We start from the raw sequence: 19469 nt of genomic DNA, 5'->3' as shown, positions 1-19469 counted from the left end.
CTCCCTCTCCCTCTGCCCCTCCCTGCCATGCTCTCTCTCTCTCTCTCTCAAGTAAATAAATCTTTGAAAACAAAATGCAAATTCTCAGATGCCATCCTAGATCCCTTGAATCAGTAACTCTGGGGGTAAGACCTAGCCATCTGAGTCCAGTAGGTGATTCCGATGCAAGATTCAATGTTCTGCCCTCAGTTGCCTCATTTATAAAATAGGGTTAGTAATACTTTATATGCTTACAGATACAGCCCATGCTATACTGGGGATGAAATTCTTAGTAACAGCCCATGCTGCTTCTTAACCAAGGCTGCAGGGAGGATGGTTAACAGTGTTACACACAAGTGTCCAAAGCTGTATAGAAAGGACCATTTTCAGTTCTTCTCAGATCTTAAAGACCTCTCCCTACTTCAGGGGCTTAAAAGTAGCCTCCCATCAACACAACACATGGACAGTTACAGAGAGGAACAACTTCAATCCATGCAGAAATAAAGCAGGGAGTCACCAAGCTACTGCTTTACAATGCCAGTTCCCTGCTAAAAAGATAGACTCAGAACCTTCTAGGATCATTCGTGAGCACCCTGACACATACATCAGACATCCCGGGGCCCATTGCATGAGAAAACAGCAGTATCATTTTTAACTAGATGAGTTTTTTTCCCTTGCTACACAAACTGGAAAAGTAATAGGACCCGGTCCAGATTCCTCAGAAAGGAAACACAGTCTGTATTGTATTATCCATAGGTATTGTCTAGAAGTGGGTGAACATGCTGTATATAATTTTCCTCACAGATTGACCCAATCTCAATAAATCCTTTTCTCATGTTTGAAAAGTCCTGTAATGGACACTGTTGTTACATATCCCATATCCTCCAGCCCACCTCTTAGTTCACTTGTTCACACTCACAAGCTCCCCTGTCCATCAAGTGCCAGCCTCTACCTCTGACTCCCTGCCTGCCTGGGGGTTTTGGGGGAGTTTTTGCAGCTCCTGGGACCATTCAGACAGAGCACTGTGAGCAGGAACTCTCAGTCATAAGAAATGGGTCCAGCTTCCCTGTCTCCCCATAGGGCAGTTCCAAAACATATTCTACAGGGAACCTCAAAGAGGCCCTGGCTGGATTAGGTCCCCATTGCCCACAGCGCTACCCAGCCATTAACACACCTCCATTGGTATTTCTATCATGTCTCATTTTCCCTGCTCCCTCCTCCATGCTTCCTGATAGCATCTTCCAAATTGACTATTCACACCTAAGTCCCCGTCTCAGGTTGACTTACAGGAGCAGGCAAGTTTACACAGCTTGAACATGGTAGAGCTGTGTTCCAAATGCAGGCAACCCAATCCCACATCCTGTGTTATTTTTCACTATATTTTACTTCCTCAGTGTAGTCCCTTAAGTTTGCAGAAGCACTGATCCTTGTCCTCCATAATCTAGGAGATGAAAAGTTGAATCTCAAGGCATCTAGTCCCCAAACTTCATGAACCTGATCAGAAATCGTTGGGAGAAAATTGTTTCTTCACTAGAAGAAAAATCCCATTTTTTATTTATAAAACTATGGAGAACCCTCAAACCTAAGAACACCTCTGTGTCACCAAACCAGCTCACCATCAAGAGTATTGTTTGATGCTTGTCTCTGGGGAGACCACCAAGCACTGTAAATGCATTCTGGTTTTTCAAAGATGTCCCGGGTAACAAAGGCACATTCAGTATTTCTGCCCATTGAAACATTGTTGATATTGTTATGCATCTCTGCATTTCAGAGACAGCCAGTCAAAAAGCCAACTTAAATTACATGTATTTAAAAGGAGCTGCACTTCAGCTCATCTAAATACTTCTATTGTATAAACCTATAAAGAAAATAGCAGATTTTGGTAAGCAGAATAATCCCAGAGGAAAGTACCAGGAAGAAATAATGCTCTCAGCCATTCTCAGAGACAAGTAGAGAGATTAAAATGCCTTTGAGATCCCTTCCATCTCAATGATCCTGCAATAAAAAGAGGAGGTGGGAACAAAACCTCCATATCCATCCATTAGCTCTATTTGAATCCCTTTTCTCCAGAAATCTTCCCTTCTGAAATTTACAAATGTTATCAAGCCAACAAGAATGATTTCAGCTTAGGGTGGCAAACAGAAAAATGGGTAATGTAGATTTACTCTTAATTATCATATACATTGTCATCATTGTTGAAATATTTTGACTTTTATTTTTACTCCCCCCGCCTTATTTTTCTATATTAAATTAAATCTGACTTGGGGATCCCACTAGCCAGAGTGATAAGAAAGCAATTTAACTCTTTTTTTAAGGTGTCACTCTTCTTAGGTTGTATAAGAATCCAGGGGCATTGTGCAATGTTTGAACAATTGGTGAAGGGCTTGTTATCTTTATTCAATCTTGGTAACCACCAATATGTGAATTGTCCAGTGGGATCCATTGGAGACAGGCTGGGTCCTTTGTGCCCACTATAGGACCCACAGCTATTTAAATAAAATGGTCAAAGGCATACCTCTCTCTCTCTTTTTTTGAAGTTCAGTTGACACACAATGTTACATTAGTTTCAAGTGTACAACATAACGATTCAACAGATTCAACAGCTTTGTACGTTTTCTTGAAAGACTTAGAGAGAGAGAGAGAGTACAAGCAGGGGTAGCTGCAGGTAGAGGGAGAAGCAAGCTCCTCACTGAGCAGGGAGCCTGATGCAGGACTCAATCCTAGGACTCTGGGATCATGACCTGAGCTGAAAGCAGATGCTTAACCAACTGAGTCACCCAGGCATCCCAACAACTCTGTACATCATGCTCACCACAAGTGTAGCTACAATCTGGCAGCATACAATGCTCTTACAATACATTGACTATATTCCCTATGGTGTACCTTTTATTCCTATGACTTACTCATTCCATAACTAGAAACCTGTACCTCTCCCACTCCCCTTCAGCCATTTTGCCCATCCTTGCACCCCATCAAAGGTCAAAGCCACATCTCTTACGATTTAGGCCCCCAGCATCCTTAAGGCCCCACATCATCACTGAAATAGTGCTCTGTGGTGGGCACTGGTGCTCACCACCCCTAGACCAAAATAGCCCATTTTAGCCTGCAGTGTACTCCAGGATTCCTGCTTGACTTCTCTCTCCTTTCCACCATAGAATCCCCTTCCAAGAGAAGTACTCTCTCCTTTCATTGAGCTTGTAGAAACACCAGTGCCAGCTCTCTTTCTGTGGGTGGGAGTGAGCAGGTGGGAAAAGAAATAAAAAACAGTCTTTTTTCCCCTCCTAATGCACCATATTCCACCTGCAATATCTAATAATAGCCAAGAATTCTGCCTCCGATTTAATGAAAATAACTATGCGCTAAGCTAAGTATGAAACCCATAATGTCTCTTCTCAGTTTTATACCGTGCAATATCTGTCCCTTGTTCTTATAATAAAAGGCAAATCCCTTACCATGTTCTGCCAGACCCACCATGTTCCAGCCTTTACCTTCCTGACACCAGGGGTCACCTTGAACCCTCAAACTCCAGAGTCATTGGCCTCTGCCGCACTTCCTCAAACACAGAAAACTCATTTCCTCCTTAGGGTCTGGGTGTTTGCTCTTCCTTATATCTGGAATTTCATTTTCTTTTTCTTTTCTTGGTCAGCTCTATCTCATCAGTGAAGTCTCATTTCAAATGTTGGAGAAGTCTCAGCCACCCAGTCTACAGTAACACTGCTCCACCTCCATCCATTCATTTACTCATTCATTAGATGATTTTTTAAGTTTTATTCTTTGTTAAGGTATAATTAACATACAGTGTTATATTAGTTCCAGGTGTACAATATAATGATCCAACAATTCTATACATCACTCAGTACTCATCACGTTAAGTGTACTTTCAAACCCCTTTATCTATTTCACCCATCCCCCTGCCCACTTCCCCTCTGGCAACCACCAGCATGTTCTCTGTATTTGAGTCTTTTGTTTGTCCCTTTGTTTGTTCATTTGTTTTGTTTCTTAAATTCCACATACGAGTGAAATCATATGGTATTTGTCTTTGTCTGACTTACTTCACTTGGTATTATACCCTCTCTTGGGGTGTGTGTATATATATATATATATAGGAATATTACTCACCATAAAAGAAAATGAGATCTTGCTATTTACAACATCATTTGATAAATGTTGAGCACTGTGTTCCAATACTGTTCTTGGCCCAGGGGATAAAGCAGGGAATGAACTTGGCCAAGTATGTACTTGCCCTCATGATACTTCTATTCTAGTGAGCGTGTTGGACAATAATCAGAGATGGAAGAGAGCTCCTGAGGAGCATTACTTTCCTGGCTTTCTCCCTCTGGTACTGCCATGAGCTGGCTGCATGCCTGCATGGAAGATCACAGCTCCTGCTGGAATATCCTCACCACACAGCCATGTCCCAAATTCTTATTATTGTTTCTTCTCCTTGAGTCCCTCCTCATTAATCCCAGGTACTACATTTCCCCCCTATAGTTTCTCTATAACCTGCCTGCACTTTTAGAGTCACTTTATTCAAATTCTCAAATTGCCCAATGCCAGGAGTCTAGGAATTATGAAAGACCTCACTGGGAAGATGGTAATTAGTTAGAAACCTGTAGGAAGTGAGGGAACAAGCAGAGGGATAGCTAGGAAAAACTTTCTAGGAAAAAACAGCAAATGCAAAGAACCTGAATTAGTTTTGTATTGCAGCCTAGTAAATTAAAGCAAACTTAGTGACTTAAAAACAACGTGCATGTAACTCCTATAGATCAGAAGTCTGGGCACAGGATGACTGGGTTTTCTGCTCAGGGTCTAGCATGGCTGAAATCAAGGTACTGGCTGGGCTGCTATATCATGTGAGGCTCAGGGTTGTCTCCCAGCTCACTCAGGTTGGTGGCAGAATGCAGTTCTTTGTGGTGACCTGGCTGAGATCCCGTTTCCATGCTGGCTGTCAGCCAGGGGCTGCGGTCAGCAACAGGCCGTTTGCATTCACTGTCATGTGGCCTCCTCCACCTTCAAGCTAGCAACAGAGAACTCTTCAAATGTCAAATTTCCCTCATGCCTTGAATCTCTGACTTTCTTTGCCTCTGACCTCTGGACCCCAATTTAAAGGCTGATATAATCAGACCAGCCCTCCCGCCCCCACCCCGCAAATAATCTCCATATCTTAAAGTCAGCTGGTTTTGGACTTGACTTATACCTGCAAAATCCTTTTACAGCAGTACCTAGATTTGTGTTTGGCTAATTAACTGGCAGGTGGTGTGTGTACATCAGCGCCTAGGAATCTTAGGGGACCATCTTGGAATTCTGCCTACCACAGAGTATAAGGCAGAAGCAAACCTCCTGTACTTAAAGAATAACAAGGAAGCCAGTGTTCTAGGTCTCCACAGGCAACCAGAGCATTGGGCAATCAGGACATAGAGGTGGTGGGGGCAGAGGAAGGCGCAGCAGCTGATGACAGGCCACTGCAAGGACTTCAGCTTTTACTCGGAGGTCATAAGCTATTGAACTTAGTGGCATGACCCCACTCATAGTAGAAGTATTACTCGGGCTGCATGGAAAGTAAGCTGCAGGGAAGGTAAGAACTGAAGCAGAGAGACCACTTAGAGGCTACTGTGATAATACAAATGAGAGAGGATGCTGCTTGGACCAGGGTGGAGATGTTGAGGGTTGAGAATGAGTCAGATTCTGGATACAATTAGCATAACAGGTTTTGCTAATGGATTGAATATGAGCTGTGGGGGAATGAGGAGTCAAGGTTTATTCTTCATCCTCCTGTCATTCTCTTAAATTATTTTATGTATTTATTGCTCTCTTAAAATACTTTATCTACTTATTTAATTATTGTCTGTTGGCTCCTCCTACAAAGGAAGCTCCATTCAGGGAAGGATACTGTTGTCCACTGCTGCAACCCTGGTGCCTAGCATGGAGTCTGACACAGAGTAGGCATTTGATAGACACTTGTTGAATACATGAATGAATGACTGAATGAATGAACAAGTGACCTTTGAACTTCAGGCATTCGTGTTCTTTTCACAAGTTATTCCAATACAGTAGGAATGGAAAGCAGACATCTCCTTAAATTACCCCAGGGGATCAGATCCAAACTTACCAAAGTATTTTGTTCCAATATATTGGCCTCATGATGGAAAAATAACTGATTTTGCCAATTGTTTACTTGACTTACCTTTTAGATTGTTTCACATCTATGTGTTTCAATATTCTCTTCCATCACTTGGGGTTTCAATTAAATGGTTCAAGTTTTTCTTTCTTTTTTTTTCTTTCTTTTTTCTTCCTTATCTCCAACAGCCATATTTTCCAGTTTTCAATTTTGTAGACTTTCTGGAATAGAGTTCCAATGCACCCACTGAACAAAATGCATTGCCAGTTTTCAAGGTAATGTTCCCTTGGTTCCTTTTTTGGGCAATATGAGCTTTGCAAACAGCAGAATTTCATGACAACCTGCCCACGTTGTGCTTAGAAAACCACTAAGGCTGGAAAGAATAAGTCAAAGAGGCCAAGGCCTGATAGTCAGTGGAGAAAAGAAAACCTGATAAATTATAGGGATACTAGATAGTGAGATAAAATCCAGCCTAACAAGGGCTTTTTTTTTTCTTTTTTTTTTAAAGTAAGCTCTATGTCCACAGTGGGGTTCGAACTCACAACCCTGTGATCAAGAGTCACATGCTCTACCGAGTGAGTCAGTCAGACGCCCCAACAAGGCCTTTTAATTAGCAACACATGTTAGTCATCAAAACGATGAAAAGATTATTACAAGGATATTCATAGTAAATATATAAAGTGGATTATTAATAATGAAAAGAAATTGTGCAAAGTCCACTTTTTTATTCATTTCTCATTAGTTTTTAAGGCAATTTCTAATTTAAAAAAATAGACCCTGATCAAGGACAGATTAAGATTTCCTACCCAAAAGTGAAATAATCCTAAAACAATAGATCTTGGACCACTTGTTATTAGTGGGAGTGAGTAATGGTTTGCAAAGCTTTCTGAATATTTAGTGATTGGTAAGGCAAATTTTCTCCTCCTTAAGGTCTGGGAAACATAAAGTTGACTTTTATGCACAAACAGGTTAGACCATTTTATGTGCTAAGTTGCTAAACCATTTTCCTTCTTAATTGACTGAACACAATGCCTAGGTGAGGCTATCTTAAAAGCTGCATGAGTTTTTGCAATGTGCTCAGTGTTGTGGGTGTTTGAGTTGCAAATGATGAAATAAGCATCTCACTGGAACACAAAGAGAACTTGCCAAACTCAGGGTCATGCTCTCTGACCCTGCAAGCCAGGGGCCCTCGATTATCTCCTTGTGTAGGTAGAACCTGTGTTTTCTTCTGCTCTGTCTTCTTTCCTAAAGGCCCTGATATTATCACAACATTAAGTTATGATAATCAAGAGGTGGAGAGGGGGTAGGGATGGAGTAAAGGAGAAGGAAGGATGAAAGGTAGGAAGGATGGGAGGGTGGGAAGGAGGGAGAGGGGAAGGAATTCCATGCCCCTTATATGTAACAACTAGGCAGAAACTTGCAAGAAACTCAGAATGCTCTTCTAGCTCTTAGGATCAAGTAAGTTCTTAATCAATTCAAAATTAGCAAGGGAGGGATGAGCTGTGTGGCGGAATCACAAACAATTCCTTTGAATTTAAACAATTACATTTGGTTGTTAGGAGAGAGCAGAGCAGATTGTGTTCTTTGGGATGCAATACTAAACACCCAAAACCAACTTAAGAAACTGTCGGGAAAAATGTCATTTAGAGACCTGCAGCTTTGCCAATGCCTTTCTACTGAGCATCTTCAAGTATCTCACTGTGTTATTTCTTTTATTGTTGCAAAGGCCACACAGTAAAAACTGGTCATGCTAAAAACAGATTCTTTTTTAAGGATCCACAGGGACATATAAACACTCTGCGTGTGTGTTCTTTAAAAATACTCAGTGTGAACAAACATGATAGACTTGACTGGTAAGGAAGCCTCCATAATTTTCCTTGATGCCTGGAACAAACAGGGAATTCCTTTTGTACGCCTTCCCCCATTGTATTCCTTACCTCCCAACAAGTTCTCTCTCTCTTTTTTTTAATTTTGTTATGTTAGTCACCATACGATATATCATTAGTTTTTGATGTAGTGATCCACGATTCACTGTTTTCGTATAACACCCAGTGCTCCAGGAAGTACGTGCCCTCCTTAATACCCATCACTGGGCTAACCCATCCCCTCACCCCCCTCCCCTCTAAAACCCTCAGTTTGTTTCTCAGAGTCCATAGTCTCTCATGGTTCATCTCTCCCCCCGATTTCCTCCCCCTTCATTTTTCCCTTCCTTCTCCTAATGTCCTCCACGCTATTCCTTATGTTCCACAAATAAGTGAAACTGTATGATAATTGACTTTCTCTGCTTGACTTATTTCACTTAGCATAATCTCCTCCAGTCCCATCCGTGTTGATGTAAAAGTTGGGTATTTATCCTTTCTGATGGCTGAGTAATATTCCATTGTATATATGGACCACATCTTCTGTATCCATTCATCTGTTGAAGGACATCTCGGCTCTTTCCACAGTTTGGCTATTGCAGACGTAGCTGCTATGAACATTGTTAAAATGGCTATGCTACCCAGAGCAGTCTATACCTTCCATGCCACCTTGATCAAAATTCCAATGACATTTTTCAAAGTGCTGGAACAAACAATCCTAAAATTTGTACAGAATCAGAAAAGACCCCAAATCACCAAGGAAATGTTGAAAAAGAAAAACAAAGCTGAGGACATCACGTTGCCCAATTTCAAGCTATATTGCAAAGCAGTGATCACCAAGCCAGCATGGTACTGGCACAAAAACAGACATATAGACCAATGAAACAGAATAGAGAGCCCAGATATGGACCCTCAACTCTCTGGTCTAATAATCTTCGACAAAGCAGGGAAAAATATGCAGTGGAAGAAAGGCAGTCTCTTTAATAAATGGTGCTGGGAAAATTGGACAGCCACATGCAGAAGAATGAAACTCGACCATTCTCTAACACCATGCACAAAGATAAACTCAAAATGGATGAAAGACCTCCCATCCAGTTCTAAGCCCTGTCCATGTTATCTCCCTAGTGTATCTCTTCTTTCTCCATCACCAGTGACATTAATTTAGCCCACGTTTCTAAACCTCTGGCCAATGATGCTCCTAAACTTACACATTTTCTAAATTTATACATGCATTCTCAATGCATTTTGTTCTTTAGTGCTTTATTCTAGTTTCTTTTCTCTAGTGTTTCCATTTTGATATTCAACAGCCCTCCACTCCTGCCAAAGGTCAATCAGTTTTGGCATTCAGAAACCACACCTTTTTCTTTGATCCTATACGTTCATCTTGGGATATCTTTTCCATTCTTAAGACTTTTGTTATCATCTAGATGTTGATAGTTTCTGGATTCTTATCTCCAGGCCACTTTTTCTTGCTAAGTTGCAGACCTATATATTGAATCCCTACTTGGCTATATTGAGTATATATTGACATTTCTACTTAGATATCTTACAGGAACATCAAGTTCAACATGACACGACCCAAACTGTACCCATTATCTTATTCCTAGACCCAAAGTAGTTCACAAGAAGGGTCTCCCTCTTATTTAGTGGCATTAAAACCAATCCCATCTAGAAACCTGGAACTTACTCTGATTTTTCTCTTGACCTCATTCCTGACATCTAATCTGTCAATAAACATGTCCTGGATAACTCCAAATTTCAAAACTCTCCATTGTTATCCATTTTACTGCTAACACTCTCATTCAAGCCACTGTCCTCTCTGGTGAAGATCATCCCTACAGGCATCATACAGGGCTCCTAATTCCAGGCTTGCTCCACAAACATGCATTCATCATGGTGAAGCCAGGGGGTCTACATACAATTATCACATCATTCCCCATGGCGCTGAGTCTTTTTGATGGCTTCCCTTTACTTTAGGCCCTGTCTGCCTCTCTAGGTGTATTTCCAACCAACCTCCCCTGATCACAAAATGAACTGTTTTTGGTTTCCCAAATAATATGTGCCATTTTCTCCCTCACTCCTAGATCTTCACACTTGCTCTTCTCTGTAACTTGTACATTCTTCCCCAAATTTGCCTTCCTCTGGCTGACTCCCAATCAGTCTCCAGTTTTCAGATTATACTTCACTTCTTTTGAGAGACATTCCCTGAACTCGTGATTGGGTCCTACACTGTTGTTTCTTGGTTTTCTGTGCTAACTCCTAGTCCATAGGACACAGAGCTCTATCTACCCCTTACTGCTGTTAACACCATAGTCTGGCATAATGCTTGGAAAACAGGAGGGACTTAATAAGCGTTTGTTGAATTAGTCAATCAATTTATATGTTTACTTCTCTGTTTTTCTCATGAGACTGTGAGTTTTGTAAGAGTAGGTTGTCTAACTCTTACCTCTGGGTCCCTAGTACCTTGCACACAATAGACATTCAATACATATACATTAAGTGGATGGATTCATGGATGGAGGAATAAATGGTTGGTCCTAACAGAAAAAGTTATTTTTTAAAAATATGTCAAATAGTCCTTTTGGAGATTTCACAGTAAAGCACATAGGAGGTTATCAAAGTTGAGTAAGAAAAAAAGTCAGAGGAAAGAAGGGATAGGAATAAAAGCTATGAAGAAATAAGCTAAGGAGAAAATGTCATGATTCACCAATCAAATTATATCTTTATGCCTATTATTAAAATTGTAAAATATATCTTTTGTGAAATATATCTTCAGATAATTTTTTTAACTCTTTCAAGCCACTTCGGTCTCATACCAAGCTGTCCTATTCACACCTGGGAGAAAATGAGATTTTATTTTTGTATCCCCTTATCTCTAGCAAAAAAATAGTGTACCCTTATAGATGAGGGAAAAAAAAAAAGAAAGGTAAAGGAAAGGAGGGAGGGAGGAAAAAAGGAAGGAAGAAGAAATGAGATAAGGGGAAACAAAGGAGAAAAATATGCTAAACTGATCATTAATGAAGAAGCTTAATATTTTCCCCTAAATATCAATTCCAAATTCATGACATTGAACATAACGCTTTATTATTTTTTTAAATCAACTAAACTTGGGCCAGTTATTTATTGTCTTAAACTTAGTGGTTAAAGCAACACTATTTACTCACAATCAGCAGTCTGAAAGGGTTTGCTCTGCTTGATGTCAGTCTTTGCTCTCTTTGATGTCAGCTGGGGTAACTCAAAAGCTGGGGGCTGGAATCATCTGAAGATTTGCTTATATGTGTGATGTTGATGTTGGCTATTCATTTGGACCTCAGCTAGTACTGTAGCCAGAACCTACACATGATGTCTCTGTGTTGCTTGGGTATCTTCTCAAAATGATGGTTATATTCTAAGAGGAGTTGTCCCAAAGAAGAGATCCAAGAGGAAGCAGTATAGCCTTTTATGACCTAGCTTCAAGTCATGCAGTATAAGCTCTGCTTTATTCTATTCATTCAAATGTCATAAAAACCCACCTAGCTTCAAGAAGAGGTGAAAAGAGCTTCCATCTTTCTATGGGGAAGTGCCAAAGTCAGTAAAAATGTCAAAAATTGCTGTGACCATTTTTATAAACTGCAGTCTGCCTATACAATCTATATAAAGCTAGTTCATAAGTGATCTTTCATGAATAGAATCTGAAATGGAGAGGCCTGATGGGGAACTCCACAGTGCTAGAACAAGACTACCATGGATTTAGGAGCCATCAGAATTGTGGGCAGCTTTATTTCTGCTTTTACTCCTTTCTCTCCTGATAATGGAATGGCATATTCTGCCTACTCTTTACCTGCCCTCCTCTCATACTTAGACCTGAAAGGCAAAATCATAGGGTGAGAGTGAATCTCTTCCCTGGACCCCAAAAGAAATAAACATAGGCAGCTGCCAGGAAAGAGTAATGAAGCCTATCATTTAGTCTGTCATGATGCAGTGTGGCAGTGACTTCAAAGAAGACAGACACGTGAAATAGAAACACAGAGACTCAGAAACTATGGGGGGGGAAAAGAGACAAATGTCAGAGATTCAATCCTGAATGTGACAAGGAAGGAGGGCTTGGATTGTCCTTGCCACAATCATCATTTTATTGGTTCAAGACAGATAATAGAAAGCCAAGATAGGCTTGAAGAAAAATTATGTTTATTCCTAAACCTCTGCAAGGAATCTGTCATCTAAGTGAAAGCTGTAACCCTTATATTATAGGAAGGTCAGTGTTATCAGAAGGGTAGACAGAAGAAGGAACTCTCTGGGACTTAAATCTGGTTCAAGTTTATTTACAACTTCGCACAATTCATGCTATATCCACATTCCTTTACCACATAGCTGGTACTGTAGACCATCAATTTTCCTTCATTTTCTGCATCTCAAGAAAAATTGGAAAAGGCCATATAAGTGATGATTTGGGGGACCTCTAACCTTGTAATATTCTCCATAGAGGCTAAGAAATACAGGGGAGAGAAAACTGTTATGAATGTTGTGGTTCTAATTCCTTGGCTGAAGACTTTAGGGCTTCTTCTCAACATGGCATCCACTTTTCTTTCTTTTTAACAACCGCCCATGTTTCTTAGAGATTCATCCCTTATCCACTCTTATTTCATGTGGTTTGAGTAGAGGTTGCACCTGAGATCGCAGGTGGACATGTGAGTCAATGATTGGTTTGGGCTTCAGTATATAACTCAAATAGATCAAATCAGAGCTAATCCTTCAACTTTCTGGAATGAATGTTTGCTTTGATGTTGTAAAAATATAAACCTGGAAGTGCCAGAAGATAAAGGAAGCTAGGATGAGAGATGGAAAAAAAGAAACTGGATCCTGATGACACCATTTGAGGCCTTGGGTCCAACTCTCTCTGAATCTGCCCCCTGGACTTCTACATTATGTGAGCTAATTAATAGTTTTTGATAACACCAGTCTGAGTTGTTTTATTCTACTCTTTGTGTTATTTGAAAAGCAGTAGATAGCCCTTTCTACCCTGACGGGGTCAGATTAATTGGCCTTGGTGTACAACCCTTCCTCTAATCTGTGTGAATCATTCTACTATGGGTATAGTGGGTCTGATCCCATGTCTATAGTTGAGATTATGACCACAGCAGCAACAAGGATTTTTCCACCCTCACCTCAGGCCTCTGCTTTGGCAACCAGATTGTTCAGTCAAACTTAAGAATAAATTTTATTCATAACCGTTTTTTTTCAAATTTAGGCAATATTTAGCGTGTTTGTGACCACAGGAACACACAAAATGATGGCAAAAGATGGTGGACCCAACTTTCCAATTGTGTGGATTTCATAACTAACTTGGAAAATAGGGTGACATATTGAGAAAAACCCTATGTTCAAAGCTTTGTTCTATTTTTGATTCCAGATTTGTAAGCTATGTGATCTGAGGCAAGTCACTTTGGCCTAAGTTCCAATACTATGGATAAGGACATTATAGTCTATTAATATCGATGTTAAATATCAATGGTAGGGTTATTACTAATCTTAATGTTAGAATCCAGTTTATTCTGACCTTATCCTTTTGATTGTCATCCCTCAAGTACAGAAAATAGTTCAAATTTTCATCAGTTTTATGATCAAAATGTTACCAATATAGTAAAATCCAGCATTAAAATGCATGAAGTAGAGCACCTAAGTTTCTAGTATTTGTTCTATCACAAACAAATCTATATTCCTCTTTCTGTTGCCTATCACTATTTTTAAAATTCTAAAAATGCTCTGTTTCTTTAAAGGCTCACTAAGCTATTTTGTATGGGATTTTGCAATGTTCCTGAGAACCAGATGAATCCACTAGGTCATATGACCTTGGAGACAGACACATTTTTTAAACAGTAGACTCGTGCATTTGGATTAGGACAATGGCTATGGTACCATATGCTGAGGGAACAATATGTTGAAAGATCATCATGTGTGACATCATAAAATCCTGGAAAGAGAACAGGACATTTATCAGAATAGCCTAGAGACAGCCTGACTCCCTGTCTGCTAAACTTATATCCATGAAGCAAATCATATTGTTTACTCAATTGGTACCTAATGAGAGGTAGAGATAGGAATTATTTTTTTGTAACACTCTGTCTTCTTATATTTACTTGATTGGAGAGTAATTTCAAAGGAGCCAAAGATAATTAATTTCTCTGAGTGGGTACACTGTTTGTGATTAAAGTAAAGCAAGGAAAAAAAAATAGCTTTATGAAGCCAAGATCTGGAGGAGAAAGAATAAGCTATGTTAGTTCTCTCAGTGACTTTGGGAGTGTGCATGGTAAGCTCTTGGTGCACTGAGGACACAATACAATAAGTGACATGAGCTACTTTATTCTCTAGATGTGAGACACATCATCCTGTGCTGATGTTGTCACCAGCTAATACTTTAAAGCCTCATGTTTACCAATGAGCTTGTGGACCCAATGATTAAGATCTTTTTGATTATGGTTTATCTTTATCACCAAATGAACTCAATCCTTCAAGAAAGCATCTGTTAAATGATACAACTGTATCTAAGTCACTGTACTCATGGGGTGGTTGTCAACTCTACCAACAAAGCACAGTCCTATAGCTGTTTGTAGTTGACAGAAATTAGGAGAAACAATCAAAAAATGAGTCTTTGCTTCTCCCTTCTTGCATGCCACATATTCAATTCATCCAATAAATCTTCCAAAATATATCACACACCCTTTACTCCCCAGGACATCTATATCTGCTCCCTACCCACTGACTCTATTCTTTCTCAGTGTTTCCACTCCTGCCAGAATTCATTTTCTACAATTTTGTTTAAAGTCTAAACTCTTTAACATGACCTCTAAGGCCCTTCTACGGTTTGATTCTTGTTTTCTTTTTTTCCTTATTCCTTTTTTATTTCCTACCTCCCTTGAAATTCTTTCTCTTGTCTCTTCACACAGTGGATGACCTTCTTAATCTTCAGGATTCCCATAAATGTTTCCTTTTCAGAGAGGTCTTCCTGATCCCATCTCTACAGCAATTCAGGGTGCTCTGTCATAATCTTCCCCCACTCCCATTTATTCCTTCACAGTATATAACTGATCCTTTTCGTTCATGCATTTGTTTCTGTGTTAATTATCTTTGTCTCTCACTAGACTGTCTGCTCCATGTGAGCGAGAATCCATCTGCATTCAAAACACCATACTCAATAAATGCTTATTAAACTGTTAGAATCAGTTGCTCAGACAATGTCAAGCTTTCAGTTCTTGAGGAAGAACCAGACTCCAAAGTAGATGGCTGTCTTATGTCCCAGGATGTTAGAGACAACTTGTGCCTTTCCCTTGCCTCTTCTGCCATCTCAGTCCATTTCTCAGTCTCCCACATACTATCAATGTGGCTCAGGCAAGTTCTGCCACCACTCATTGCAACTTCTGACATACAGGCAATCATATATCTGTGCCGTGATGGTTAATCTTATGTGTCAACTTGGTGAGGCCGGGGGACCCAATGGTTTGGTCAAACCCACTAGTCTAGATGTCCCTGTGAACCTATGTCTGTTGTTGTCATTGTTATGTGTTTAGTGAACTCAACTTGTATCATTTTTTAAGACTTAATTGTTTAGAGCAGCAAAATTGAATGTACAGTACAGAGATTTCCCATAAGCTCCCTACACCCCACTCACACAGCCTCTCCCACTATCAATATTCCACACAAGAGTGGCATATTCATGGGGCGCCTGGGTGGCTCAGTCATTAAGCATCTGCCTTCAGCTCAGGTCATGATCCCAGGGTCCTGGGATCGAGCTCCACATCGGGCTCTCTGCTCCGTGGGAGGCCTGCTTCTCCCTCTCCCACTCCCCCTGTTTGTGTTCCCTCTCTCGCTGTCTCTCTAATAAATAAATAAAATCTTTAAAAAAAAAAAAAGAATGACATATTCATGAAAATCTATTAACATATATACATACATTATTATTACCCTAAGACCACAGTTTATATTAGTGTTCATTCTTGGTATTATACATTCTATGGATTTTGACAAGTGTATGACATATATCTACCATTACAGTATCATACAGAATAGTTTCACTGCCCTAAAAATCCTAAATGGTATTTTGAATTCATCCCTTCCTTCCCCTAAGCCCTAGCAACCACTGATCTCTTTACTGTCTCCATAGTTTTGCCCCATGATGTCATAAAGGTGGAATCATTCAGTATGTAGCAGTTTCAGATTGGTTTCTTTCACTTAGTAATACACGTTTAAAGTTCCTTCATGTCTTTTCATGGCTTAATTGCTCATTTCTTTTTAGCACTGAAAAATATTCCATTGTCTGTATGTACTACAGTTTATCTACTCACCTACTAAAGAACATCTTGATTGTTTCCAGGTTTGGGGAAGTATGAATAAAGTTGCTGTAAACATCCATGTGCAGGTTTTTGTGTAGACAAAAATTTTCAGCTCATTTATGTAAATATCAAGGAGCATGATTGCTTGATTGTTTGTTAGGAGTATGTTTAGTTTTGTAAGAAACTGTCAAACAGTTTTCCAAAATGGATATATTATTTTACATTCTCACCAACAATGAATGAGAGTTTCTGTTGCTCCACATCCCTGCCAGCATTTGGTGTTATCTGTGTTCTGAATTTTGGACATTCTAATAGGTATGTAGTGGTATCTCATTGTTGTTTTAATTTGTAATTCCCTAATGTATTATGCAGAGCTTCTTTTCATATGCTTATTTGTCATCTGTATGTCTTCTTTGGTGAGGTGTCTGTTCAGATCTGCTGCCCATATTTTGTTTTAGGTAGGCTTCACTCTAGGCGTGGAGCCCAATGCAGGGCTTTAACTCACCACCCTGAGATCAGGACCTGAGGTGAGATTGAGAGTCAGATGCTTAACCAACTGAGCCACCCAGGCTCCCCTCTTCTGCCCATTTTTAAATAAACTTGTTCATTTTCTTCATACTAAGTTTTGAGTGTATTTTGTATAACAATCAACAATCAGATAGGTCTTTGGCAAATATTTTCTCCAAGTCTGTTGCTTGTCTTCTCACTTTCTTGAAGAAGGTTTTTTTTTTCCTTTGCACATGATTAACTTTTTAAATTTTTAGTGTTTTACTGAGGTACAGTTGACATACAATGTTTTATTAATTTTAGGTGTACAACATGGTGATTCAACAATTATATACATTATGAAATGCTTACCGTGATAAGTGTAGTTACCATCTGTCACCATATAAAGTTATTACAATATTATTAGCTAAATTCCCTATTCTTTCCTTTCCATCTCCGTGGAGACTTATTTATTTTATAACTGGAAGTTTGTACCTCTTTATCTCCTTTACCTACTTCTCTCATTTCCCCTCTCCTCCACCCTTGGTCAACCACTACATTGTTCTCTGTATTTTTGAGTCTATTTCTGGTTTTTTATTTATTTGTTTGCTTGTTTTGTTTTTTGCATTCCAAATATAAGTGAAATCATATGGTATTTGTCTTTCTCTGACTTACTTCACCTAGTATAATACTCTCTAGGTCCATCCATGATGTTGCATATGGCAATATTTCATATTTTTTAGAGAGAACATGTGTGCATGTGCAAGTTGTGGAGGAGGGCAGTAGGAGAGGGAGAGAGAATCTTAAGCAGGCTCTGCACTCAATGCAGAGCCTAATGCAGGGCTCAGTCTCATGACCCTGAGATGATAACCTGAGCCAAAACGAAGAGTTGGATGCTTAAATGACTGAGATACTCAGGCACCATGTTTCATTCTTTTTTATGACTGAGAATATTACACAAACATATAAACAAACATACATATGTATCTTCCATATCTTGTGTGTTGTCAATAATATTCCATTAAACATAAGGGTACGTATCTTTTTGAATTAATATTTTGTTTTCTTTGGATAAATACCCAGAAGTGGTATTACTAGGTTGTATTGTATTTCTATTTCTAATGTTTTGAGAAACCTTCATACTATTTTCTATAGTGGCTGTACCAACAGTGCAAGAGGGTTCCCTTTTTTGCACATCCTTGCTAACACTTGATATTTCTTGTCTTTTTTTTTCCTGAAATACATGTTTTTATTGTGATGTTAATCACAATACATTACATCTTTTGTTTTGGATGTAGTGTTCCATGATTCATTGTTTGTGCATAACACCCAGTGCTCCACGCAGAACGTGCCCTCTTTAATACCCATCACCAGGCTAACCCATCCCCCCCCCCAGAACCCTCAGTTTGTTTTTCAGAGTCCATCGTCTCTCATGGTTTGTCTCCCGCTCCGATTTACGCCCCTTCATTCTTCCCCTCCTGCTATCTTCTTCTTCTTTTTTTTTTTTCTTAACATATATTGCATTATTTGTTTCAGAGGTACAGATCTGTGATTCAACAATCTTGTGCAATTCACAGCGCTCACCATAGAACATACCCTCCCCAATGTCTATCACCCAGCCACCAAATCCCTCTCACGCCCCCACCACTCCAGCAACCCTCAGTTTGTTTCTTGAGATTAAGAATTCCTCGTATCAGTGAGGTCATATGACACATGTCTTTCTCTGACTGACTTATTTCACTCACATAACACCCTCCAGTTCCATCCACGTCGTTGCAAATGGCAAGATCTCATTCCTTTTGATGGCTGCATAATATTCCATTATGTATATATACCACTTCTTCTTTATCCATTCATCTATCAATAGACATCTTGGCTCTTTCCACAGATTGGCTATTGTGGACATAGCTGCTATAAACATTGGAGTGCACTTACCCCTTCGGATCCCTACGTTTGTATCTTTGTGGTAAATACCCAGTAGTGCAATTGCTGGATCGTATGGTAGCTCTATTTTCAACTGTTTGAGGAACCTCCATACTGTTTTCCAGAGGGGTTGCACCAGCTTGCATTCCCACCAACAGCGTAGGAGGGTTCCCCTTTCTCCGCATCCCCGCCAACATCTGTCATTTCCTGACTTGTTAATTTTAGCCATCTGACTGGTGTGAGGTGGTATCTCATTGAGGTTTTGATTTGGATTTCCCTGATGCCGAGCGATGTTGAACACTTTTTCATGTGTCTGTTGGCCATTTGGATGTCTTCTTTGGAAAAATGTCTGTTCCTGTCTTCTGCCCATTTCTTGATTGGGTTATTTGTTCTTTGGGTGTTGAGTTTGTAAGTTCTTTATAGATTTTGGATACTAGCCCTTTATCTGATGTGTCATTTGCAAATATGTTCTCCCATCCTGTCGGATGTCTTTTGGTTTTGTGGACTGTTTCTTTTGCTGTGCAAAAGCTTTTTATCTTGATGAAATCCCAATAGTTCATTTTTGCCCTTGCTTCCCTTGCCTTTAGCGATGTTTCTAGGAAGACATTGCTGCGGTTGAGGTCGAAGAGGTTGCTGCCAGTGTTCTCCTTTAGGATTTTGATGGACTCCTGTCTCACATTGAGGTCTTTCAACCATGTGGAGTCTATTTTGTGTGTGGTGTCAGGAAATGGTCCAGTTTCATTCTTCTGCATGTGGCTATCCAATTTTCCCAACACCATTTGTTGAAGAGACTGTCTC

General features: G+C 39.8%; 1 long non-coding RNA gene across 2 annotated transcripts in view; it reads right to left on the bottom strand.

The window, feature by feature from the left end:
- The window catches only part of LOC141374251 (uncharacterized), a 38962-nt gene extending 27644 nt beyond the window's left edge, over positions 1-11318 (bottom strand). For both annotated transcript variants that reach the window (XR_012380995.1, XR_012380994.1), the window contains exons 1-2: positions 11121-11318; positions 6164-6318 (exon numbers count right to left, since the gene is read on the bottom strand). This is a non-coding gene — a long non-coding RNA (uncharacterized lncRNA). The remainder of the gene's footprint in view (positions 1-6163; positions 6319-11120) is intronic.
- Positions 11319-19469: the final 8151 nt, after the last annotated feature.

The sequence above is a fragment of the Callorhinus ursinus genome, unplaced genomic scaffold, assembly GCF_003265705.2.
Source record: "Callorhinus ursinus isolate GAN/ISIS: 27379988/994484 unplaced genomic scaffold, GSC_fseal_2.0 scaffold15, whole genome shotgun sequence".
In the NCBI taxonomy this organism is placed as follows: domain Eukaryota; kingdom Metazoa; phylum Chordata; class Mammalia; order Carnivora; family Otariidae; genus Callorhinus; species Callorhinus ursinus.
The sequence above is the reverse complement of the archived record's forward strand: the minus strand, read 5'-3'. Positions and strand labels throughout refer to the sequence as shown.